Below are 25,432 nucleotides of genomic sequence, written 5' to 3' on the forward strand. Positions count from 1 at the left end.
GGAAAATGCTTTGCAGGCAGGCGCGGCGGCGCCAGGTGGGCGCCGTTGGCGCGGAGGCTGACGGCCGCCGCAAAGCCCGCAGCCCCACGGGTTGTGGGGCCACGCGAGCAGCTGCCAAAGAGCTTTCCAACGAGGCACGGCTTTCCCTCCTGGCTCTTCGGGCGTGGGAGCTGTGGCCAGAGCCGCGGACCTACCGGAAAATGCTTCGCAGGCTGGCGCGGCGGCGGCACGTGGGCGCTGGTGGCGCCGAGGCTGACGGCCGCCGCAAAGCCCGCAGCCCCACGGGCTGTGGGGCCACGTGAGCGGCTGCCAAAGAGCTTTCCAACGAGGCACGGCTTTCCCTCCTGGCTCTTCGGGCGTGGGAGCTGTGGCCAGAGCCGCGGCCCTACCGGAAAATGCTTCGCAGGCTGGCGCGGCCGCGCCAGGTAGGCGCCGGTGGCGCCGAGGCTGACGGCCGCCGCAAAGCCCACAGCCCCACGGGCTGTGGGGCCACGCGAGCAGCTGCCAAAGAGCTTTCCAACGAGGCACGGCTTTCCCTCCTGGCTCTTCGGGCGTGGAAGCTGTGGCCAGAGCCGCGGCCCTACTGGAAAATGCTTCGCGGGCTGGCGCGGTCGCGCCACGAGGGCGCCGGTGGCGCCGAGGGTGACGGCCGCCGCAAAGCCCGCAGCCCCACGGGCTGTGGGGCCACACGAGCGGCTGCCAAATAGCTTTCCAACGAGGCACGGCTTTCCCTCCTGGCTCTTCGGGCGTGGGAGCTGTGGCCAGAGCCGCGGCCCTACCGGAAAATGCTTCGCAGGCTGGCGCGGCCGTGCCAGGTGGACGCCGGTGGCGCCGAGGCTGACAGCCGCCGCAAAGCCCGCAGCCCCACGGGCTGTGGGGCCACGCGAGCAGCTGCCAAAGAGCTTTCCAAGGAGGCACGGCTTTCCCTCCTGGATCTTCGGGCGTGGAAGCTGTGGCCAGAGCCGCGGCCATACTGGAAAATGCTTCGCGGGCTGGCGCGGTCGCGCCACGAAGGCGCCGGTGGCGCCGAGGCTGACGGCCGCCGCAAAGCCCGCAGCCCCACGGGCTGTGGGGCCACGCGAGCAGCTGCCAAAGAACTTTCCAACGAGGCACGGCTTTCCCTCCTGGCTCTTCGGGCGTGGGAGCTGTGGCCAGAGCCGCGGCCCTACCGGAAAATGCTTCGCAGGCTGGCGCGGCCGCGCCAGGTGGGCGCCGGAGTCGCCGAGGCTGACGTCCGCCGCAAAGCACGCAGCCCCACGGGCTGTGGGGCCACGCGAGCAGCTGCCAAAGAGCTTTCCAACGAGGCACGGCTTTCCCTCCTGGCTCTTCGGGCGTGGGAGCTGTGGCCAGAGCCGCGGCCCTACCGGAAAATGCTTCGCAGGCTGGCGCGGCGGCGCCAGGTGGGCGTCGGTGACGCCGAGGCTGAAAGCCGCCGCAAAGCCCGCAGCCCCACGGGCTGTGGGGCCACGCGAGCGGCTGACAAAGAGCTTTCCAACGAGGCACGGCTTTCCCTCCTGGCTCTTCGAGCGTGGGAGCTGTGGCCAGAGCCGCGGCCCTACCGGAAAATGCTTTGCAGGCAGGCGCGGCGGCGCCAGGTGGGCGCCGTTGGCGCGGAGGCTGACGGCCGCCGCAAAGCCCGCAGCCCCACGGGTTGTGGGGCCACGCGAGCAGCTGCCAAAGAGCTTTCCAACGAGGCACGGCTTTCCCTCCTGGCTCTTCGGGCGTGGGAGCTGTGGCCAGAGCCGCGGACCTACCGGAAAATGCTTCGCAGGCTGGCGCGGCGGCGCCACGTGGGCGCTGGTGGCGCCGAGGCTGACGGCCGCCGCAAAGCCCGCAGCCCCACGGGCTGTGGGGCCACGCGAGCGGCTGCCAAAGAGCTTTCCAACGAGGCACGGCTTTCCCTCCTGGCTCTTCGGGCGTGGAAGCTGTGGCCAGAGCCGCGGCCCTACTGGAAAATGCTTCGCGGGCTGGCGCGGTCGCGCCACGAGGGCGCCGGTGGCGCCGAGGCTGACGGCCGCCGCAAAGCCCGCAGCCCCACGGGCTGTGGGGCCACACGAGCGGCTGCCAAATAGCTTTCCAACAAGGCACGGCTTTCCCTCCTGGCTCTTCGGGCGTGGGAGCTGTGGCCAGAGCCGCGGCCCTACCGGAAAATGCTTCGCAGGCTGGCGCGGCCGCGCCAGTTTGGCGCCGGTGGCGCCGAGGCTGACGGCCGCCACAAAGCCCGCAGCCCCATGGGCTGTGGGGCCACGCGAGCGGCTGCCAAAGAGCTTTCCAACGAGGCATGGCTTTCCCTCCTGGCTCTTCGGGCGTGGGAGCTGTGGCCAGAGCCGCGGCCCTACCGGAAAATGCTTCGCAGGCTGGGGCGGCCGCGCCAGGTGGGCGCCGGTGGCGCCGAGGCTGACGGCCGCCGCAAAGCCCGCAGCCCCACGGGCTGTGGGGCCACGCGAGCAGCTGCCAAAGAGCTTTCCAACGAGGCACGGCTTTCCCTCCTGGCTCTTCGGGCGTGGAAGCTGTGGCCAGAGCCGCGGCCCTACCGGAAAATGCTTCGCGGGCTGGCGCGGTCGCGCCACGAGGGCGCCGGTGGCGCCGAGGGTGACGGCCGCCGCAAAGCCCGCAGCCCCACGGGCTGTGGGGCCACGCGAGCGGCTGCCAAAGAGCTTTCCAACGAGGCACGGCTTTCCCTCCTGGCTCTTCGGGCGTGGGAGCTGTGGCCAGAGCCGTGGCCCTACCGGAAAATGCTTCGCAGGCTGGCGCGGCCGCGCCAGGTGGGCGCCGGTGGCGCTGAGGCTGACGGCCGCCGCAAAGCCCGCAGCCCCACGGGCTGTGGGGCCACGCGAGCAGATGCCAAAGAGCTTTCCAACGAGGCACGGCTTTCCCTCCTGGATCTTCGGGCGTGGAAGCTGTGGCCAGAGCCGCGGCCATACTGGAAAATGCTTCGCGGGCTGGCGCGGTCGCGCCACGAAGGCGCCGGTGGCGCCGAGGCTGACGGCCGCCGCAAAGCCCGCAGCCCCACGGGCTGTGGGTCCACGCGAGCAGCTGCCAAAGAGCTTTCCAACGAGGCACGGCTTTCCCTCCTGGCTCTTCGGGCGTGGGAGCTGTGGCCAGAGCCGCGGCCCTACCGGAAAATGCTTCGCAGGCTGGCGCGGCCGCGCCAGGTGGGCGCCGGAGTCGCCGAGGCTGACGTCCGCCGCAAAGCACGCAGCCCCACGGGCTGTGGGGCCACGCGAGCAGCTGCCAAAGAGCTTTGCAACGAGGCACGGCTTTCCCTCCTGGCTCTTCGGGCGTGGGAGCTGTGGCCAGAGCCGCGGCCCTACCGGAAAATGCTTCGCAGGCTGGCGCAGCGGCGCCAGGTGGGCGTCGGTGACGCCGAGGCTGAAAGCCGCCGCAAAGCCCGCAGCCCCACAGGCTGTGGGGCCACGCGAGCGGCTGCCAAAGAGCTTTCCAACGAGGCACGGCTTTCCCTCCTGGCTCTTCGAGCGTGGGAGCTGTGGCCAGAGCCGCGGCCCTACCGGAAAATGCTTTGCAGGCAGGCGCGGCGGCGCCAGGTGGGCGCCGTTGGCGCCGAGGCTGACGGCCGCCGCAAAGCCCGCAGCCCCACGGGTTGTGGGGCCACGCGAGCAGCTGCCAAAGAGCTTTCCAACGAGGCACGGCTTTCCCTCCTGGCTCTTCGGGCGTGGGAGCTGTGGCCAGAGCCGCGGCCCTACCGGAAAATGCTTCGCAGGCTGGCGCGGCGGCGCCAGGTAGGCGCCGGTGGCGCCGAGGCTGACGGCCGCCGCAAAGCCCGCAGCCCCACGGGCTGTGGGGCCACTCGAGCAGCTGCCAAAGAGCTTTCCAACGAGGCACGGCTTTCCCTCCTGGCTCTTCGGGCGTGGAAGCTGTGGCCAGAGCCGCGGCCCTACTGGAAAATGCTTCGCGGGCTGGCGCGGTCGCGCCACGAGGGCGCCGGTGGCGCCGAGGGTGACGGCCGCCACAAAGCCCGCAGCCCCACGGGCTGTGGGGCCACACGAGCGGCTGCCAAATAGCTTTCCAACGAGGCACGGCTTTCCCTCCTGGCTCTTCGGGTGTGGGAGCTGTGGCCAGAGCCGCGGCCCTACCGGAAAATGCTTCGCAGGCTGGCGCGGCCGCGCCAGTTTGGCGCCAGTGGCGCCGAGACTGACGGCCGCCACAAAGCCCGCAGCCCCACGGGCTGTGGGGCCACGCGAGCGGCTGCCAAAGAGCTTTCCAACGAGGCACGGCTTTCCCTCCTGGCTCTTCGGGCGTGGGAGCTGTGGCCAGAGCCGTGGCCCTACCGGAAAATGCTTCGCAGGCTGGCGCGGCCGCGCCAGGTGGGCGCCGGTGGCGCCGAGGCTGACGGCCGCCGCAAAGCCCGCAGCCCCACGGGCTGTGGGGCCACGCGAGCAGCTGCCAAAGAGCTTTCCAAGGGGGCACGGCTTTCCCTCCTGGATCTTCGGGCGTGGAAGCTGTGGCCAGAGCCGCGGCCATACTGGAAAATGCTTCGCGGGCTGGCGCGGTCGCGCCACGAAGGCGCCGGTGGCGCCGAGGCTGACGGCCGCCGCAAAGCCCGCAGCCCCACGGGCTGTGGGGCCACGCGAGCAGCTGCCAAAGAGCTTTCCAACGAGGCACGGCTTTCCCTCCTGGCTCTTCGGGCGTGGGAGCTGTGGCCAGAGCCGCGGCCCTACCGGAAAATGCTTCGCAGGCTGGCGCGGCCGCGCCAGGTGGGCGCCGGAGTCGCCGAGGCTGACGTCCGCCGCAAAGCACGCAGCCCCACGGGCTGTGGGGCAACGCGAGCAGCTGCCAAAGAGCTTTCCAACGAGGCACGGCTTTCCCTCCTGGCTCTTCGGGCGTGGGAGCTGTGGCCAGAGCCGCGGCCCTACCGGAAAATGCTTCGCAGGCTGGCGCGGCGGCGCCAGGTGGGCGTCGGTGACGCCGAGGCTGAAAGCCGCCGCAAAGCCCGCAGCCCCACGGGCTGTGGGGCCACGCGAGCGGCTGCCAAAGAGCTTTCCAACGAGGCACGGCTTTCCCTCCTGGCTCTTCGAGCGTGGGAGCTGTGGCCAGAGCCGCGGCCCTACCGGAAAATGCTTTGCAGGCAGGCGCGGCGGCGCCAGGTGGGCGCCGTTGGCGCCGAGGCTGACGGCCGCCGCAAAGCCCGCAGCCCCACGGGTTGTGGGGCCACGCGAGCAGCTGCCAAAGAGCTTTCCAACGAGGCACGGCTTTCCCTCCTGGCTCTTCGGGCGTGGGAGCTGTGGCCAGAGCCGCGGACCTACCGGAAAATGCTTCGCAGGCTGGCGCGGCGGCGCCACGTGGGCGCTGGTGGCACCGAGGCTGACGGCCGCCGCAAAGCCCGCAGCCCCACGGGCTGTGGGGCCACGCGAGCGGCTGCCAAAGAGCTTTCCAACGAGGCACGGCTTTCCCTCCTGGCTCTTCGGGCGTGGGAGCTGTGGCCAGAGCCGCGGCCCTACCGGAAAATGCTTCGCGGGCTGGCGCGGCCGCGCCAGTTTGGCGCCGGTGGCGCCGAGGCTGACGGCCGCCACAAAGCCCGCAGTCCCACGGGCTGTGGGGCCACGCGAGCAGCTGCCAAAGAGCTTTCCAACGAGGCACGGCTTTCCCTCCTGGATCTTCGGGCGTGGGAGCTGTGGCCAGAGCCGCGGCCCTACCGGAAAATGCTTCGCAGGCTGGCGCGGCCGCGCCAGGTGGGCGCCGGTGGCGCCGAGGGTGACGTCCGCCGCAAAGCACGCAGCCCCACGGGCTGTGGGGCCATGCGAGCAGCTGCCAAAGAGCTTTCCAACGAGGCCCGGCTTTCCCTCCTGGCTCTTCGGGCGTGAGAGCTGTGGCCAGAGCCGCGGCCCTACCGGAAAATGCTTCGCAGGCTGGCGCGGCGGCGCCAGGTGGGCGTCGGTGACGCCGAGGCTGAAAGCCGCCGCAAAGCCCGCAGCCCCACGGGCTGTGGGGCCACGCGAGCGGCTGCCAAAGAGCTTTCCAACGAGGCACGGCTTTCCCTCCTGGCTCTTCGGGCGTGGGAGCTGTGGCCAGAGCCCTGGCCCTACCGGAAAATGCTTAGCAGGATGGCGCGGCCGCGCCAGGTCGTCGTCGGTGGCGCCGAGGCTGACGACCGCCGCAAAGCCCGCAGCCACACGGGCTGTGGGGCCACGCGAGCAGCTGCCAAAGAGCTTTCCAACGAGGCACGGCTTTCCCTCCTGGCTCTTCGGGCGTGGGAGCTGTGGCCAGAGCCGCGGCCCTACCGGAAAATGCTTCACAGGCTGGCGCGGCTGCGCCAGGTGGGCGCCGGTGGCGCCGAGGCTGACGGCCGCCGCAAAGCCCGCAGCCCCACGGGCTGTGGGACCACACGAGCGGCTGCCAAATAGCTTTCCAACGAGGCACGGCTTTCCCTCCTGGCTCTTCGGGCGTGGGAGCTGTGGCCAGAGCCGCGGCCCTACCGGAAAATGCTTCGCAGGCTGGCGCGGCCGCGCCAGTTTGGCGCCGGTGGCGCCGAGGCTGACGGCCGCCACACAGCCCGCAGCCCCACGGGCTGTGGGGCCACGCGAGCGGCTGCCAAAGAGCTTTCCAACGAGGCACGGCTTTCCCTCCTGGCTCTTCGGGCGTGGGAGCTGTGGCCAGAGCCGTGGCCCTACCGGAAAATGCTTCGCAGGCTGGCGCGGCCGCGCCAGGTGGGCGCCGGTGGCGCCGAGGCTGACGGCCGCCGCAAAGCCCGCAGCCCCACGGGCTGTGGGGCCACGCGAGCGGCTGCCAAAGAGCTTTCCAACGAGGCACGGCTTTCCCTCCTGGCTCTTCGAGCGTGGGAGCTGTGGCCAGAGCCGCGGCCCTACCGGAAAATGCTTCGCAGGCAGGCGCGGCGGCGCCAGGTGGGCGCCGTTGGCGCGGAGGCTGACGGCCGCCGCAAAGCCCGCAGCCCCACGGGTTGTGGGGCCACGCCAGCAGCTGCCAAAGAGCTTTCCAACGAGGCACGGCTTTCCCTCCTGGCTCTTCGGGCGTGGAAGCTGTGGCCAGAGCCGCGGCCCTACTGGAAAATGCTTCGCGGGCTGGCGCGGTCGCGCCACGAGGGCGCCGGTGGCGCTGAGGCTGACGGCCGCCGCAAAGCCCGCAGCCCCACGGGCTGTGGGGCCACATGAGCGGCTGCCAAATAGCTTTCCAACGAGGCACGGCTTTCCCTCCTGGCTCTTCGGGTGTGGGAGCTGTGGCCAGAGCCGCGGCCCTACCGGAAAATGCTTCGCGGGCTGGCGCGGTCGCGCCACGAAGGCGCCGGTGGCGCCGAGGCTGACGGCCGCCGCAAAGCCCGCAGCCCCACGGGCTGTGGGGCCACGCGAGCGGCTGCCAAAGAGCTTTCCAACGAGGCACGGCTTTCCCTCCTGGCTCTTCGGGCGTGGGAGCTGTGGCCAGAGCCGCGGCCCTACCGGAAAATGCTTCGCAGGCTGGCGCGGCCGCGCCAGGTAGGCGCCGGTGGCGCCGAGGCTGACGGCCGCCGCAAAGCCCGCAGCCCCACGGGCTGTGGGGCCACGCGAGCAGCTGCCAAAGAGCTTTCCAACGAGGCACGGCTTTCCCTCCTGGCTCTTCGGGCGTGGAAGCTGTGGCCAGAGCCGCGGCCCTACTGGAAAATGCTTCGCGGGCTGGCGCGGTCGCGCCACGAGGGCGCCGGTGGCGCCGAGGCTGACGGCCGCCGCAAAGCCCGCAGCCCCACGGGCTGTGGGGCCACACGAGCGGCTGCCAAATAGCTTTCCAACGAGGCACGGCTTTCCCTCCTGGCTCTTCGGGCGTGGGAGCTGTGGCCAGAGCCGCGGCCCTACCGGAAAATGCTTCGCAGGCTCGCGCGGCCGCGCCAGTTTGGCGCCGGTGGCGCCGAGGCTGACGGCCGCCACAAAGCCCGCAGCCCCACGGGCTGTGGGGCCACGCGAGCAGATGCCAAAGAGCTTTCCAACGAGGCACGGCTTTCCCTCCTGGCTCTTCGGGCGTGGGAGCTGTGGCCAGAGCCGTGGCCCTACCGGAAAATGCTTCGCAGGCTGGCGCGGCCGCGCCAGGTGGGCGCCGGTGGCGCCGAGGCTGACGGCCGCCGCAAAGCCCGCAGCCCCACGGGCTGTGGGGCCACGCGAGCAGCTGCCAAAGAGCTTTCCAACGAGGCACGGCTTTCCCTCCTGGATCTTCGGGCGTGGAAGCTGTGGCCAGAGCCGCGGCCATACTGGAAAATGCTTCGCGGGCTGGCGCGGTCGCGCCACGAAGGCGCCGGTGGCGCCGAGGCTGACGGCCGCCGCAAAGCCCGCAGCCCCACGGGCTGTGGGGCCACGCGAGCAGCTGCCAAAGAGCTTTCCAACGAGGCACGGCTTTCCCTCCTGGCTCTTCGGGCGTGGGAGCTGTGGCCAGAGCCGCGGCCCTACCGGAAAATGCTTCGCAGGCTGGCGCGGCGGCGCCAGGTGGGCGTCGGTGACGCCGAGGCCGAAAGCCGCCGCAAAGCCCGCAGCCCCACGGGCTGTGGGGCCACGCGAGCAGCTGCCAAAGAGCTTTCCAACGAGGCACGGCTTTCCCTCCTGGCTCTTCGGGCGTGGGAGCTGTGGCCAGAGCCGCGGCCCTACCGGAAAATGCTTCGCAGGCTGGCGCGGCCGCGCCAGGTAGGCGCCGGTGGCGCCGAGGCTGACGGCCGCCGCAAAGCCCGCAGCCCCACGGGCTGTGGGGCCACGCGAGCAGCTGCCAAAGAGCTTTCCAACGAGGCACGGCTTTCCCTCCTGGCTCTTCGGGCGTGGAAGCTGTGGCCAGAGCCGCGGCCCTACTGGAAAATGCTTCGCGGGCTGGCGCGGTGGCGCCACGAGGGCGCCGGTGGCGCCGAGGGTGACGGCCGCCGCAAAGCCCGCAGCCCCACGGGCTGTGGGGCCACACGAGCGGCTGCCAATAGCTTTCCAACGAGGCACGGCTTTCCCTCCTGGCTCTTCGGGCGTGGGAGCTGTGGCCAGAGCCGCGGCACTACCGGAAAATGCTTCGCAGGCTGGCGCGGCCGCGCCAGTTTGGCGCCGGTGGCGCCGAGGCTGACGGCCGCCACAAAGCCCGCAGCCCCACGGGCTGTGGGGCCACGCGAGCGGCTGCCAAAGAGCTTTCCAACGAGGCACGGCTTTCCCTCCTGGCTCTTCGGGCATGAGAGCTGTGGCCAGAGCCGTGGCCCTACCGGAAAATGCTTCGCAGGCTGGCGCGGCCGCGCCAGGTGGGCGCCGGTGGCGCCGAGGCTGACGGCCGCCGCAAAGCCCGCAGTCCCACGGGCTGTGGGGCCACGCGAGCAGCTGCCAAAGAGCTTTCCAACGAGGCACGGCTTTCCCTCCTGGCTCTTCGGGCGTGGAAGCTGTGGCCAGAGCCGCGGCCCTACTGGAAAATGCTTCGCGGGCTGGCGCGGTCGCGCCACGAGGGCGCCGGTGGCGCCGAGGGTGACGGCCGCCGCAAAGCCCGCAGCCCCACGGGCTGTGGGGCCACGCGAGCGGCTGCCAAAGAGCTTTCCAACGAGGCACGGCTTTCCCTCCTGGCTCTTCGGGCGTGGGAGCTGTGGCCAGAGCCGTGGCCCTACCGGAAAATGCTTCGCAGGCTGGCGCGGCCGCGCCAGGTGGGTGCCGGTGGCGCCGAGGCTGACGGCCGCCGCAAAGCCCGCAGCCCCACGGGCTGTGGGGCCACGCGAGCAGCTGCCAAAGAGCTTTCCAACGAGGCACGGCTTTCCCTCCTGGATCTTCGGGCGTGGAAGCTGTGGACAGAGCCGCGGCCCTACCAGAAAATGTTTCGCAGGCTGGCGCGGCCGCGCCAGGTGGGCGCCGGAGTCGCCGAGGCTGACGTCCGCCGCAAAGCACGCAGCCCCACGGGCTGTGGGGCCACGCGAGCAGCTGCCAAAGAGCTTTCCAACGAGGCCCGGCTTTCCCTCCTGGCTCTTCGGGCGTGGGAGCTGTGGCCAGAGCCGCGGCCCTACCGGAAAATGCTTCGCAGGCTGGCGCGGCGGCGCCAGGTGGGCGTCGGTGACGCCGAGGCTGAAAGCCGCCGCAAAGCCCGCAGCCCCACGGGCTGTGGGGCCACGCGAGCAGCTGCCAAAGAGCTTTCCAACGAGGCACGGCTTTCCCTCCTGGCTCTTCGAGCGTGGGAGCTGTGGCCAGAGCCGCGGCCCTACCGGAAAATGCTTTGCAGGCTGGCGCGGCGGCGCCAGGTGGGCGCCGTTGGCGCGGAGGCTGACGGCCGCCGCAAAGCCCGCAGCCCCACGGGCTGTGGGGCCACGCGAGCGGCTGCCAAAGAGCTTTCCAACGAGGCACGGCTTTCCCTCCTGGCTCTTCGGGCGTGGGAGCTGTGGCCAGAGCCACGGCCCTACCGGAAAATGCTTCGCAGGCTGGCGCGGCCGCGCCAGGTAGGCGCCGGTGGCGCCGAGGCTGACGGCCGCCGCAAAGCCCGCAGCCCCACGGGCTGTGGGGCCACGCGAGCAGCTGCCAAAGAGCTTTCCAACGAGGCACGGCTTTCCCTCCTGGCTCTTCGGGCGTGGGAGCTGTGGCCAGAGCCGCGGCCCTACCGGAAAATGCTTCGCAAGCTGGCGCGGCGGCGCCAGGTGGGCATCGGTGGCGCCGCGGCTGACGGCCGCCGCAAAGCCCGCAGCCCTACGGGCTGTGGGGCCACGCGAGCGGCTGCCAAATAGCTTTTCAACGAGGCACGGCTTTCTCTCCTGGCTCTTCGGGCGTGGATGCTGTGGCCAGAGCCACGGCCCTACCAGAAAATGCTTCGCAGGTAGGCGCCGGTGGCGCCGAGGCTGACGGCCGCCGCAAAGCCCGCAGCCCCACGGGCTGTGGGGCCACGTGAGCGGCTGCCAAAGAGCTTTCCAACGAGGCATGGCTTTCCCTCCTGGCTCTTCGGGCGTGGGAGCTGTGGCCAGAGCCGCGGCCCTACCGGAAAATGCTTCGCAGGCTGGCGCGGCCCCGCCAGGTGGGCGCCGGTGGCGCCGAGGCTTCATGCCACCGCAAAGCCCGCAGCCCCACGGGCTGTGGGGCCACGCGAGCAGCTGCCAAAGAGCTTTCCAACGAGGCATGGCTTTCCCTCCTGGCTCTTCGGGCGTGGAAGCTGTGGCCAGAGCCGCGGCCCTACTGGAAAATGCTTCGCGGGCTGGCGCGGTCGCGCCACGAGGGCGCCGGTGGCGCCGAGGGTGACGGCCGCCGCAAAGCCCGCAGCCCCACGGGCTGTGGGGCCACACGAGCGGCTGCCAAATAGCTTTCCAACGAGGCACGGCTTTCCCTCCTGGCTCTTCGGGCGTGGGAGCTGTGGCCAGAGCCGCGGCCCTACCGGAAAATGCTTCGCAGACTGGCGCGGCCGCGCCAGGTGGGCGCCGGTGGCGCCGAGGCTGACGGCCGCCGCAAAGCCCGCAGCCCCACGGGCTGTGGGGCCACGCGAGCAGCTGCCAAAGAGCTTTCCAACGAGGCACGGCTTTCCCTCCTGGCTCTTCGGGCGTGGAAGCTGTGGCCAGAGCCGCGGCCCTACTGCAAAATGCTTCGCAGGCTGGCGCGGCCGCGCCAGGTGGGCTCCGGAGTGGCCGAGGCTGACGTCCGCCGCAAAGCATGCAGCCCCACGGGCTGTGGGGCCACGCGAGCAGCTGCCAAAGAGCTTTCCAACGAGGCCCGGCTTTCCCTCCTGGCTCTTCGGGCGTGGGAGCTGTGGCCAGAGCCGCTGCCCTACCGGAAAATGCTTCGCAGGCTGGCGCGGCGGCGCCAGGTGGGCGTCGGTGGCGCCGAGGCTGAAGGCCGCCGCAAAGCCCGCAGCCCCACGGGCTGTGGGGCCACGCGAGCAGCTGCCAAAGAGCTTTCCAACGAGGCACGGCTTTCCCTCCTGGCTCTTCGGGCGTGGAAGCTGTGGCCAGAGCCGCGGCCCTACCGGCAAATGCTTCGCAGGCCGGCGCGGCTGCGCCAGGTGGGTGCCGGTGGCGCCGAGGCTGACGGCCGCCGCAAAGCCCGCAGCCCCACGGGCTGTGGGGCCACGCGAGCAGCTGCCAAAGAGCTTTCCAACGAGGCACGGCTTTCCCTCCTGGCTCTTCGGGCATGAGACCTGTGGCCAGAGCCGCAGCCCTACCGGAAAATGCTTCGCAGGCTGGCGCGTTCGCGCCACGAGGGCGCCGGTGGCGCCGAGGCTGACGGCCGCTACAAAGCCCGCAGCCCCACGGGCTGTGGGGCCACGCGAGCAGCTGCCAAAGAGCTTTGCAACGAGGCACGGCTTTCCCTCCTGGCTCTTCGGGTGTGGGAGCTGTGGCCAGAGCCGCGGCCCTACCGGAATATGCTTCGCAAGCTGGCGCGGCCGCGCCAGGTGGGCGCCGGTGGCGCCGAGGCTGACAGCCGCCGCAAAGCACGCAGCCCCACGGGCTGTGGGGCCACGCAAGCGGCTGCCAAAGAGCTTTCCAACGAGGCACGGCTTTCCCTCCTGGCTCTTCGGGCGTGGAAGCTGTGGTCAGAGCCGCGGCCCTGCCGGAAAATGCTTCGCGGGCTGGCGCGGTCGCGCCACGAGGGCGCCGGTGGCGCCGAGGCTGACGGCCGCCGCAAAGCCCGCAGCCCCACGGGCTGTGGGGCCACACAAGAGGCTGCCAAAGAGCTTTCCAACGAGGCACGGCTTTCCCTCCTGGCTCCTCGGGTGTGGGAGCTGTGGCCAGAGCCGCAGCCCTACCGGAAAATGTATCGCAGGGTGGCGCGGCCGCGCCAGGTGGGCGCCGGTGGCGCCGAGGCTGACGGGCGCCGCAAAGCACGCAGCCCCACGGGCTGTGGGGCCACGCGAGCGGCTGCCAAAGAGCTTTCCAACGAGGCACAGCTTTCCCTTCTGGCTCTTCGGGCGTGGGAGCTGTGGCCAGAGCCGCGGCCCTACCGGAAAATGCTTCGCGGGCTGGCGCGGCGGCGCCAGGTAGGCGCCGGTGGCGCCGAGGCTGACGGCCGCCACAAAGGCCGCAGCCCCACGGGCTGCGGGGCCACGCAAGCGGCTGCAAAATAGCTTTCCAACGAGGCACGGCTTTCCCTCCTGGCTCTTCGGGCGTGGGAGCTGTGGCCAGAGCCGCGGCCCTACCGGAAAATGCTTTGCAGGCTGGTGCGGCGGCGCCACGTGGGCGCATATGGCGCCGAGGCTGATGGCCGCCGCAAAGCCCGCAGCCCCACGGGCTGTGGGGCCACGCGAGCACCTGCCAAAGAGCTTTCCAACGAGGCATGGCTTTCCCTCCTGGCTCTTCGGGCGTGGGAGCTGTGGCCAGAGCCGCGGCCCTACCGGAAAATGCTTCGCGGGCTGGCGCAGCGGCGCCACGTGGGCGCCGGTGGCGCCGAGGCTGACGGCCGCCGCAAAGCCCGCAGCCCCACGGGCTTTGGGGCCACGCGAGCAGGTGCCAAAGAGCTTTCCAACGAGGCACGGCTTTCCCTCCTGGCTCTTCGGGCGTGGAAGCTGTGGCCAGAGCCGCGGCCCTACCGGCAAATGCTTCGCAGGCCGGCGCGGCTGCGCCACGAGGGCGCCGGTGGCGCCGAGGCTGACGGCCGCTACAAAGCCCGCAGCCCCACGGGCTGTGGGGCCACGCGAGCAGCTGCCAAAGAGCCTTTGCAACGAGGCACGGCTTTCCCTCCTGGCTCTTCGGGTGTGGGAGCTGTGGCCAGAGCCGCGGCCCTACCGGAATATGCTTCGCAGGCTGGCGCGGCCGCGCCAGGTGGGCGCCGGTGGCGCCGAGGCTGACAGCCGCCGCAAAGCACGCAGCCCCACGGGCTGTGGGGCCACGCAAGCGGCTGCCAAAGAGCTTTCCAACGAGGCACGGCTTTCCCTCCTGGCTCCTCGGGTGTGGGAGCTGTGGCCAGAGCCGCAGCCCTACCGGAAAATGTATCGCAGGGTGGCGCGGCCGCGCCAGGTGGGCGCCGGTGGCGCCGAGGCTGACGGGCGCCGCAAAGCACGCAGCCCCACGGGCTGTGGGGCCACGCGAGCGGCTGCCAAAGAGCTTTCCAACGAGGCACAGCTTTCCCTTCTGGCTCTTCGGGCGTGGGAGCTGTGGCCAGAGCCGTGGCCCTACCGGAAAATGCTTCGCAGGCTGGCGCGGCCGCGCCAGGTAGGCGCCGGTGGCGCCGAGGCTGACGGCCGCCACAAAGGCCGCAGCCCCACGGGCTGCGGGGCCACGCAAGCGGCTGCAAAATAGCTTTCCAACGAGGCACGGCTTTCCCTCCTGGCTCTTCGGGCGTGGGAGCTGTGGCCAGAGCCGCGGCCCTACCGGAAAATGCTTCGCGGGCTGGCGCGGCGGCGCCAGGTGGGCGTCGGTGGCGCCGAGGCTGAAGGCCGCCGCAAAGCCCGCAGCCCCACGGGCTGTGGGGCCACGCGAGCAGCTGCCAAAGAGCTTTCCAACGAGGCACGGCTTTCCCTCCTGGCTCTTCGGGCGTGGAAGCTGTGGCCAGAGCCGCGGCCCTACCGGCAAATGCTTCGCAGGCCGGCGCGGCTGCGCCAGGTGGGTGCCGGTGGCGCCGAGGCTGACGGCCGCCGCAAAGCCCGCAGCCCCACGGGCTGTGGGGCCACGCGAGCAGCTGCCAAAGAGCTTTCCAACGAGGCACGGCTTTCCCTCCTGGCTCTTCGGGCATGAGACCTGTGGCCAGAGCCGCAGCCCTACCGGAAAATGCTTCGCAGGCTGGCGCGTTCGTGCCACGAGGGCGCCGGTGGCGCCGAGGCTGACGGCCGCTACAAAGCCCGCAGCCCCACGGGCTGTGGGGCCACGCGAGCAGCTGCCAAAGAGCTTTGCAACGAGGCACGGCTTTCCCTCCTGGCTCTTCGGGTGTGGGAGCTGTGGCCAGAGCCGCGGCCCTACCGGAATATGCTTCGCAGGCTGGCGCGGCCGCGCCAGGTGGGCGCCGGTGGCGCCGAGGCTGACAGCCGCCGCAAAGCACGCAGCCCCACGGGCTGCGGGGCCACGCAAGCGGCTGCCAAAGAGCTTTCCAACGAGGCACGGCTTTCCCTCCTGGCTCCTCGGGTGTGGGAGCTGTGGCCAGAGCCGCAGCCCTACCGGAAAATGTATCGCAGGGTGGCGCGGCCGCGCCAGGTGGGCGCCGGTGGCGCCGAGGCTGACGGGCGCCGCAAAGCACGCAGCCCCACGGGCTGTGGGGCCACGCGAGCGGCTGCCAAAGAGCTTTCCAACGAGGCACAGCTTTCCCTTCTGGCTCTTCGGGCGTGGGAGCTGTGGCCAGAGCCGTGGCCCTACCGGAAAATGCTTCGCAGGCTGGCGCGGCGGCGCCAGGTAGGCGCCGGTGGCGCCGAGGCTGACGGCCGCCACAAAGGCCGCAGCCCCACGGGCTGCGGGGCCACGCAAGCGGCTGCAAAATAGCTTTCCAACGAGGCACGGCTTTCCCTCCTGGCTCTTCGGGCGTGGGAGCTGTGGCCAGAGCCGCGGCCCTACCGGAAAATGCTTCGCGGGCTGGCGCAGCGGCGCCACGTGGGCGCCGGTGGCGCCGAGGCTGACGGCCGCCGCAAAGCCCGCAGCCCCACGGGCTTTGGGGCCACGCGAGCAGGTGCCAAAGAGCTTTCCAACGAGGCACGGCTTTCCCTCCTGGCTCTTCGGGCGTGGAAGCTGTGGCCAGAGCCGCGGCCCTACCGGCAAATGCTTCGCAGGCCGGCGCGGCTGCGCCACGAGGGCGCCGGTGGCGCCGAGGCTGACGGCCGCTACAAAGCCCGCAGCCCCACGGGCTGTGGGGCCACGCGAGCAGCTGCCAAAGAGCCTTTGCAACGAGGCACGGCTTTCCCTCCTGGCTCTTCGGGTGTGGGAGCTGTGGCCAGAGCCGCGGCCCTACCGGAATATGCTTCGCAGGCTGGCGCGGCCGCGCCAGGTGGGCGCCGGTGGCGCCGAGGCTGACAGCCGCCGCAAAGCACGCAGCCCCACGGGCTGTGGGGCCACGCAAGCGGCTGCCAAAGAGCTTTCCAACGAGGCACGGCTTTCCCTCCTGGCTCCTCGGGTGTGGGAGCTGTGGCCAGAGCCGCAGCCCTACCGGAAAATGTATCGCAGGGTGGCGCGGCCGCGCCAGGTGGGCGCCGGTGGCGCCGAGGCTGACGGGCGCCGCAAAGCACGCAGCCCCACGGGCTGTGGGGCCACGCGAGCGGCTGCCAAAGAGCTTTCCAACGAGGCACAGCTTTCCCTTCTGGCTCTTCGGGCGTGGGAGCTGTGGCCAGAGCCGTGGCCCTACCGGAAAATGCTTCGCAGGCTGGCGCGGCCGCGCCAGGTAGGCGCCGGTGGCGCCGAGGCTGACGGCCGCCACAAAGGCCGCAGCCCCACGGGCTGCGGGGCCACGCAAGCGGCTGCAAAATAGCTTTCCAACGAGGCACGGCTTTCCCTCCTGGCTCTTCGGGCGTGGGAGCTGTGGCCAGAGCCGCGGCCCTACCGGAAAATGCTTTGCAGGCTGGTGCGGCGGCGCCACGTGGGCGCATATGGCGCCGAGGCTGATGGCCGCCGCAAAGCCCGCAGCCCCACGGGCTGTGGGGCCACGCGAGCACCTGCCAAAGAGCTTTCCAACGAGGCATGGCTTTCCCTCCTGGCTCTTCGGGCGTGGGAGCTGTGGCCAGAGCCGCGGCCCTACCGGAAAATGCTTCGCGGGCTGGCGCAGCGGCGCCACGTGGGCGCCGGTGGCGCCGAGGCTGACGGCCGCCGCAAAGCCCGCAGCCCCACGGGCTTTGGGGCCACGCGAGCAGGTGCCAAAGAGCTTTCCAACGAGGCACGGCTTTCCCTCCTGGCTCTTCGGGCGTGGAAGCTGTGGCCAGAGCCGCGGCCCTACCGGCAAATGCTTCGCAGTTCGGCGCGGCTGCGCCAGGTGGGTGCCGGTGGCGCCGAGGCTGACGGCCGCCGCAAAGCCCGCAGCCCCACGGGCTGTGGGGCCACGCGAGCAGCTGCCAAAGAGCTTTCCAACGAGGCACGGCTTTCCCTCCTGGCTCTTCGGGCATGAGACCTGTGGCCAGAGCCGCAGCCCTACCGGAAAATGCTTCGCAGGCTGGCGCGTTCGCGCCACGAGGGCGCCGGTGGCGCCGAGGCTGACGGCCGCTACAAAGCCCGCAGCCCCACGGGCTGTGGGGCCACGCGAGCAGCTGCCAAAGAGCTTTGCAACGAGGCACGGCTTTCCCTCCTGGCTCTTCGGGTGTGGGAGCTGTGGTCAGAGCCGCGGCCCTGCCGGAAAATGCTTCGCGGGCTGGCGCGGTCGCTCCACGAGGGCGCCGGTGGCGCCGAGGCTGACGGCCGCCGCAAAGCCCGCAGCCCCACGGGCTGTGGGGCCACACAAGCGGCTGCCAAAGAGCTTTCCAACGAGGCACGGCTTTCCCTCCTGGCTCCTCGGGTGTGGGAGCTGTGGCCAGAGCCGCAGCCCTACCGGAAAATGTATCGCAGGGTGGCGCGGCCGCGCCAGGTGGGCGCCGGTGGCGCCGAGGCTGACGGCCGCCGCAAAGCACGCAGCCCCACGGGCTGTGGGTCCACGCGAGCAGCTGCCAAAGAGCTTTCCAACGAGGCACGGCTTTCCCTCTTGGCTCTTCGGGCGTGGGAGCTGTGGCCAGAGCCGCGGACCTACCGGAAAATGCTTCGCAGGCTGGCGCGGCCGCGCCAGGTGGGTGCCGGTGGCGCCGAGGCTGACGTCCGCCGCAAACCACGCAGCCCCACTGGCTGTGGGGCCACGCAAGCGGCTGCCAAAGAGCTTTCCAACGAGGCACGGCTTTCCCTCCTGGCTCTTCGGGCGTGGGAGCTGTGGCCAGAGCCACGGCCCTACCGGAAAATGCTTCGCAGGCTGGCGCGGCGGCGCCAGGTGGGCGCCGGTGGCGCCGAGGCTGACGGCCGCCGCAAAGCCTGCAGCCCCACAGGCTGTGGGGCCACGCGAGCGGCTGCCAAATAGCTTTCCAACAAGGCACGGCTTTCCCTCCTGGCTCTTCGGGCGTGGGATCTGTGGCCAGAGCCGCGGCCCTACCGGAAAATGCTTCGCAGGCTGGCGCGGCGGCGCCAGGTGGGCGCCGGTGGCGCCGAGGCTGACGGCCGCCACAAAGCCCGCAGCCCCACGGGCTGTGGGGCCACGCGAGCAGCTGCCAAAGAGCTTTCCAACGAGGCACGGCTTTCCCTCCTGGATCTTCGGGCGTGGAAGCTGTGGCCAGAGCCGCGGCCCTACTGGAAAATGCTTCGCGGGCTGGCGCGGTCGCGACACGAAGGCGCCGGTGGCGCCGAGGCTGACGGCCGCCGCAAAGCCCGCAGGCCCACGGGTTGTGGGGCCACGCGAGCAGCTGCCAAAGAGCTTTCCAACGAGGCACGGCTTTCCCTCCTGGCTCTTCGGGCGTGGGAGCTGTGGCCAGAGCCGCGGACCTACCGGAAAATGCTTCGCAGGCTGGCGCGGCGGCGCCACGTGGGCGCTGGTGGCGCCGAGGCTGACGGCCGCCGCAAAGCCCGCAGCCCCACGGGCTGTGGGGCCACGCGAGCGTCTGCCAAAGAGCTTTCCAACGAGGCACGGCTTTCCCTCCTGGCTCTTCGGGCGTGGGAGCTGTGGCCAGAGCCGCGGCCCTACCGGCAAATGCTTCGCAGTTCGGCGCGGCTGCGCCAGGTGGGTGCCGGTGGCGCCGAGGCTGACGGCCGCCGCAAAGCCCGCAGCCCCACGGGCTGTGGGGCCACGCGAGCAGCTGCCAAAGAGCTTTCCAACGAGGCACGGCTTTCCCTCCTGGCTCTTCGGGCATGAGACCTGTGGCCAGAGCCGCAGCCCTACCGGAAAATGCTTCGCAGGCTGGCGCGTTCGCGCCACGAGGGCGCCGGTGGCGCCGAGGCTGACGGCCGCTACAAAGCCCGCAGCCCCACGGGCTGTGGGGCCACGCGAGCAGCTGCCAAAGAGCTTTGCAACGAGGCACGGCTTTCCCTCCTGGCTCTTCGGGTGTGGGAGCTGTGGTCAGAGCCGCGGCCCTGCCGGAAAATGCTTCGCGGGCTGGCGCGGTCGCGCCACGAGGGCGCCGGTGGCGCCGAGGCTGACGGCCGCCGCAAAGCCCGCAGCCCCACGGGCTGTGGGGCCACACAAGCGGCTGCCAAAGAGCTTTCCAACGAGGCACGGCTTTCCCTCCTGGCTCCTCGGGTGTGGGAGCTGTGGCCAGAGCCGCAGCCCTACCGGAAAATGTATCGCAGGGTGGCGCGGCCGCGCCAGGTGGGCGCCGGTGGCGCCGAGGCTGACGGCCGCCGCAAAGCACGCAGCCCCACGGGCTGTGGGTCCACGCGAGCAGCTGCCAAAGAGCTTTCCAACGAGGCACGGCTTTCCCTCCTGGATCTTCGGGCGTGGAAGCTGTGGCCAGAGCCGCGGCCCTACTGGAAAATGCTTCGCGGGCTGGCGCGGTCGCGACACGAAGGCGCCGGTGGCGCCGAGGCTGACGGCCGCCGCAAAGCCCGCTGTCCCACGGGTTGTGGGGCCACGCGAGCAGCTGCCAAAGAGCTTTCCAACGAGGCACGGCTTTCCCTCCTGGCTCTTCGGGCGTGGGAGCTGTGGCCAGAGCCGCGGACCTACCGGAAAATGCTTCGCAGGCTGGCGCGGCGGCGCCACGTGGGCGCTGGTGGCGCCGAGGCTGACGGCCGCCGCAAAGCCCGCAGCCCCACGGGCTGTGGGGCCACGCGAGCGGCTGCCAAAGAGCTTTCCAACGAGGCACGGCTTTCCCTCCTGGCTCTTCGGGCGTGGGAGCTGTGGCCAGAGCCGCGGCCCTACCGGAAAATGCTTCGCAGGCTGGCGCGGCCGCGCCACGAGGGCGCCGGTGGCGCCGAGGCTGACGGCCGCCGCAAAGCCCGCAGCTCCACGGGCTGTGGGGCCACGCGAGCGGCTGCCAAAGAGCTTTCCAACGAGGCACGGCTTTCCCTCCTGGCTCTTCGGACGTGGGAGCTGTGGCCAGAGCCGCGGCCCTACCGGAAAATGCTTCGCAGGCTGGCGCGGCCGCGCCAGGTAGGCGCCGGTGGCGCCGAGGCTGACGGCCGCCGCAAAGCACGCAGCCCCACGGGCTCTGGGGCCACGCGAGCGGCTGCCAAAGAGCTTTCCAACGAGGCACGGCTTTCTCTCCTGGCTCTTCGGGCGTGGGAGCTGTGGCCAGAGCCGCGGCCCTACCGGAAAATGCTTCGCGGGCTGGCGCAGCGGCGCCACGTGGGCGCCGGTGGCGCCGAGGCTGATGGCCGCCGCAAAGCCCGCAGCCCCACGGGCTGTGGGGCCACGCGAGCGGCTGCCAAAGGGCTTTCCAACGAGGCACGGCTTTCCCTCCTGGCTCTTCGGGCATGGGAGCTGTGGCCAGAGCCGCGGCCCTACCGGAAAATGCTTTGCAGGCTGGCGCGGCCGCGCCAGGTGGGCGCCGGTGGCGCCGAGGCTGACGGCCGCCGCAAAGCCCGCAGCCCCACGGGCTGTGGGGCCACGCGAGCAGCTGCCAAAGAGCTTTCCAACAAGGCACGGCTTTCTCTCCTGGCTCTTCGGGCGTGGGAGCTGTGGCCAGAGCCGCGGCCCTACCGGAAAATGCTTCGCAGGCTGGCGCGGCCGCGCCAGGTGGGCGCCGGTGGCGCCGAGGCTGACGGCTGCCGCAAAGCCCGCAGCCCCACGGGCTGTGGGGCCACGCAAGCGGCTGCCAAAGACTTTTCCAACGAGGCACGGCTTTCCCTCCTGGCTCTTCAGGCGTGGGAGCTGTGGCCAGAGCCGTGGCCCTACCAGAAAATGCTTCGCAGGCTGGCGCGGTCGCGCCAGGTAGGCGCCGGTGGCGCCGAGGCTGACGGCCGCCGCAAAGCCCGCAGCCCCACGGGCTGTGGGGCCACGCGAGCAGCTGCCAAAGAGCTTTCCAACGAGGCACGGCTTTCCCTCCTGGCTCTTCGGGCGTGGGAGCTGTGGCCAGAGCCGTGGCCCTACCGGAAAATGCTTCGCAGGCTGGCGCGGCGGCGCCAGGTGGGCGCCGGTGGCGCCGAGGCTGACGGCCGCCGCAAAGCCTGCAGCCCCACAGGCTGCGGGGCCACGCAAGCGGCTGCCAAAGAGCTTTCCAACGAGGCACGGCTTTCCCTCCTGGCTCTTCGGGCGTGGGTGCTGTGGCCAGAGCCGCGGCCCTACCGGAAAATGCTTCGCAGGCTGGCGCGGCGGCGCCGCGTGGGCGCCTATGGCGCCGAGGCTGACGGCCGCCGCAAAGCCCGCAGCCCCACGGGCTGTGGGGCCACGCGAGCGGCTGCCAAATAGCTTTCCAACGAGGCACGGCTTTCTCTCCTGGCTCTTCGGGCGTGGGAGCTGTGGCCAGAGCCGCGGCCCTACCGGAAAATGCTTCGCAGGCTGGCGCGGCCGTGCCAGGTGGGCGTCGGTGGCGCCGAGGCTGATGGCTGCCACAAAGCCCGCAGCCACACGGGCTGTGGGGCCACGCGAGCGGCTGCCAAAGAGCTTTCCAACGAGGCACGGCTTTCCCTCCTGGCTATTCGAGCGTGGGAGCTGTGGCCAGAGCCGTGGCCCTACCGGAAAATGCTTTGCAGGCTGGCACAGCGGCGCCAGGTGGGCGCCGGTGGCGCCGAGGCTGACGGCCGCCGCAAAGCCCGCAGCCCCACGGGCTGTGGGGCCACGCGAGCAGCTGCCAAAGAGCTTTCCAAAGAGGCACGGCTTTCCCTCCTGGCTCTTCGGGCGTGGGAGCTGTGGCCGGAGCCGCGGCCCTACCGGAAAATGCTTCGCGGTCTGGCGCGGTCGCGCCACAAAGGCGCCGGTGGCGCCGAGGCTGACGGCCGCCGCAAAGCCCGCAGCCCCACGGGCTGTGGGTCCACGTGAGCAGCTGCCAAAGAGCTTTCCAACGAGGCACGGCTTTCCCTCTTGGCTGTTCGGGCGTGGGAGCTGTGGCCAGAGCCGCGGACCTACCGGAAAATGCTTCGCAGGCTAGCGCGGCCGCGCCAGGTGGGTGCCGGTGGCGCCGAGGCTGACGTCCGCTGCAAACCACGCAGCCCCACTGGCTGTGGGGCCACGCAAGCGGCTGCCAAATAGCTTTCCAACAAGGCACGGCTTTCCCTCCTGGCTCTTCGGGCGTGGGATCTGTGGCCAGAGCCGCGGCCCTACCGGAAAATGCTTTGCAGGTTGGCGCGGCGGCGCCACGTGGGCTCCTATGGCGCCGAGGCTGACGGCCGCCGCAAAGCCCGCAGCCCCACGGGCTGTGGGGCCACACGGGCAGCTGCCAAAGAGCTTTCCAACGAGGCACGGCTTTCCCTCCTGGCTCTTCGGGCGTGGGAGCTGTGGCCAGAGCCGCGGCCCTACCGGAAAATGCTTTGCAGGTTGGCGCGGCCGCGCCAGGTGGGCGCCGGTGGCGCGGAGGCTGACGGCCGCCGCGAAGCCCGCAGCCCCACGGGTTGTGGGGCCACGCGAGCAGCTGCCAAAGAGCTTTCCAACGAGGCACGGCTTTCCCTCCTGGCTCTTCGGGCGTGGGAGCTGTGGCCAGAGTCGCGGCCCTACCGGAAAATGCTTTGTAGGCTGGCGCGGCCGCGCCAGGTGGGCGCCGGAGGCGCCGAGGCTGACGGCCGCCACAAAGCCCGCAGCCCCACGGGCTGTGGGGCCACGCGAGCAGCTGCCAAAGAGCTTTCCAACGAGGCACGGCTTTCCCTCCTGGCTCTTCGGGCGTGGGAGCTGTGGCCAGAGCCGCGGCCCTACCGGAAAATGCTTCGCAGGCTGGCGCGGCCGCCCCAGGTGGGCGCCGGTGGCGCCGAGGCTGATGGCCGCCGCAAAGCCCGCAGCCCCACGGGCTGTGGGGCCACGCGAGCGGCTGCCAAAGAGCTTTCCAACGAGGCACGGCTTTCCCTCCTGGCTCTTCGGGCGTGGGAGCTGTGGCCAGAGCCGCGGCCCTACCGGAAAATGCTTCGCGGGCTGGCGCGGAGGCGCCAGGTGGGCGCCGGTGGCGCCGAGGCTGACGGCCGCCGCAAAGCCCGCAGCCCCACGGGCTGTGGGGCCACGCGAGCGGCTGCCAAAGAGCTTTCCAACGAGGCACGGCTTTCCCTCCTGCCTCTTCGGGCGTGGGAGCTGTGGCCAGAGCCGCGGCCCTACCGGAAAATGCTTCGCAGGCTGGCGCGGTGGCGCCACGTGGGCGCCGGTGGCGCCGAGGCTGACGGCGGCCGCAAAGCCCGCAGCCCCACGGGCTGTGGGGCCACGCGAGCGGCTGCCAAAGAGCTTTCCAACGAGGCACGGCTTTCCCTCTTGGCTCTTTGGGCGTGGGAGCTGTGGCCAGAGCCGTGGCCTTACCGGAAAATGCTTCGCAGGCTGGCACAGCGGCGCCCTGTGGGCGCCGGTGGCGCCAAGGCTGACGGCCGCCGCAAAGCCCGCAGCCCCACGGGCTGTGGGGCCACGCGAGCGGCTGCCAAAGAGCTTTCCAACGAGGCACGGCTTTCCCTCCTGGCTCTTCGGGCGTGGGAGCTGTGGCCAGATCCGCGGCCCTACCGGAAAATGCTTCGCAGGCTGGCGCGGCCGCGCCAGGTGGGCGCCGGTGGCGCTGAGGCTAACGGCCGCCGCAAAGCCCGCAGCCCCACGGGCTGTGGGGCCACGCGAGCAGCTGCCAAAGAGCTTTCCAACGAGGCACGGCTTTCCCTCCTGGCTCTTCTGGCGTGGGATCTGTGGCCAGAGCCGCGGCCCTACCGGAAAATGCTTCGCAGGCTGGCGCGGCCGGGCGAGGTGGGCGCCAGTGGCACCGAGGCTGACGGCCGCCGCAAAGCCCGCAGACCGATGGGCTATAGGGCCACGTGAGCGGCTGCCAAAGAGCTTTCCAACGAGGCACGGCTTTCCCTCCTGGCTCTTCGGGCGTGGGAGCTGTGGCCAGAGCCGCGGCCCTACCGGAAAATGCTTCGCAGGCTGGCGCGGCCAGGCGAGGTGGGCGCCAGTGGCGCCGAGGCTGACGGACGCCGCAAAGCCCGCAGCCCGACGGGGTGTGGGGCCAAGTGAGCGGCTGCCAAAGAGCTTTCCAACGAGGCACGGCTTTCCCTCCTGGCTCTTCGGGCGTGGGAGCTGTGGCCAGAGCCGCGGCCCTACCGGAAAATGCTTTGCGGGCTGGCGCGGAGGCACCACGTGGGCGCCGGTGGCGCCGAGGCTGACGGCCGCCACAAAGCCCGCAGCCCCACGGGCTGTGGGGCCACGCGAGCGGCTGCCAAAGAGCTTTCCAACGAGGCACGGCTTTCTCTCCTGGCTCTTCAGGCGTGGGAGCTGTGGCCGGAGCCGCGGCCCTACCGGAAAATGCTTCGCGGGCTGGCGCGGAGGAGCCAGGTGGGCGCCGGTGGCACCGAGAATGATGGCCGCCGCAAAGCCCGCAGCCCCACGGGCTGTGGGGCCACGCGAGCGGCTGCCAAAGAGCTTTCCAACGAGGCACGGCTTTCTCTCCTGGCTCTTCAGGCGTGGGAGCTGTGGCCAGAGCCGCGGCCCTACCGGAAAATGCTTCGCAGGCTGGCGCGGCCGCCCCAGGTGGGCGCCGGTGGCGCCGAGGCTGATGGCCGCCGCAAAGCCCGCAGCCCCACGGGCTGTGGGGCCACGCGAGCGGCTGCCAAAGAGCTTTCCAACGAGGCACGGCTTTCCCTCCTGGCTCTTCGGGCGTGGGAGCTGTGGCCAGAGCCGCGGCCCTACCGGAAAATGCTTCGCGGGCTGGCGCGGAGGCGCCAGGTGGGCGCCGGTGGCGCCGAGGCTGACGGCCGCCGCAAAGCCCGCAGCCCCACTGGCTGTGGGGCCACGCGAGCGGCTGCCAAAGAGCTTTCCAACGAGGCACGGCTTTCCCTCCTGCCTCTTCGGGCGTGGGAGCTGTGGCCAGAGCCGCGGCCCTACCGGAAAATGCTTCGCAGGCTGGCACAGCGGCGCCCTGTGGGCGCCGGTGGCGCCAAGGCTGACGGCCGCCGCAAAGCCCGCAGCCCCACGGGCTGTGGGGCCACGCGAGCGGCTGCCAAAGAGCTTTCCAACGAGGCACGGCTTTCCCTCCTGGCTCTTCGGGCGTGGGAGCTGTGGCCAGATCCGCGGCCCTACCGGAAAATGCTTCGCAGGCTGGCGCGGCCGCGCCAGGTGGGCGCCAGTGGCACCGAGGCTGACGGCCGCCGCAAAGCCCGCAGACCGATGGGCTATAGGGCCACGTGAGCGGCTGCCAAAGAGCTTTCCAACGAGGCACGGCTTTCCCTCCTGGCTCTTCGGGCGTGGGAGCTGTGGCCAGAGCCGCGGCCCTACCGGAAAATGCTTCGCAGGCTGGCGCGGCCAGGCGAGGTGGGCGCCAGTGGCGCCGAGGCTGACGGACGCCGCAAAGCCCGCAGCCCGACGGGGTGTGGGGCCAAGTGAGCGGCTGCCAAAGAGCTTTCCAACGAGGCACGGCTTTCCCTCCTGGCTCTTCGGGCGTGGGAGCTGTGGCAAGAGCCGCGGCCCTACCGGAAAATGCTTCGCAGGCTGGCGCGGCCGCCCCAGGTGGGCGCCGGTGGCGCCGAGGCTGATGGCCGCCGCAAAGCCCGCAGCCCCACGGGCTGTGGGGC

Source organism: Chroicocephalus ridibundus, unplaced genomic scaffold (assembly GCF_963924245.1).
Source record: "Chroicocephalus ridibundus unplaced genomic scaffold, bChrRid1.1 SCAFFOLD_113, whole genome shotgun sequence".
NCBI lineage: Eukaryota > Metazoa > Chordata > Aves > Charadriiformes > Laridae > Chroicocephalus > Chroicocephalus ridibundus.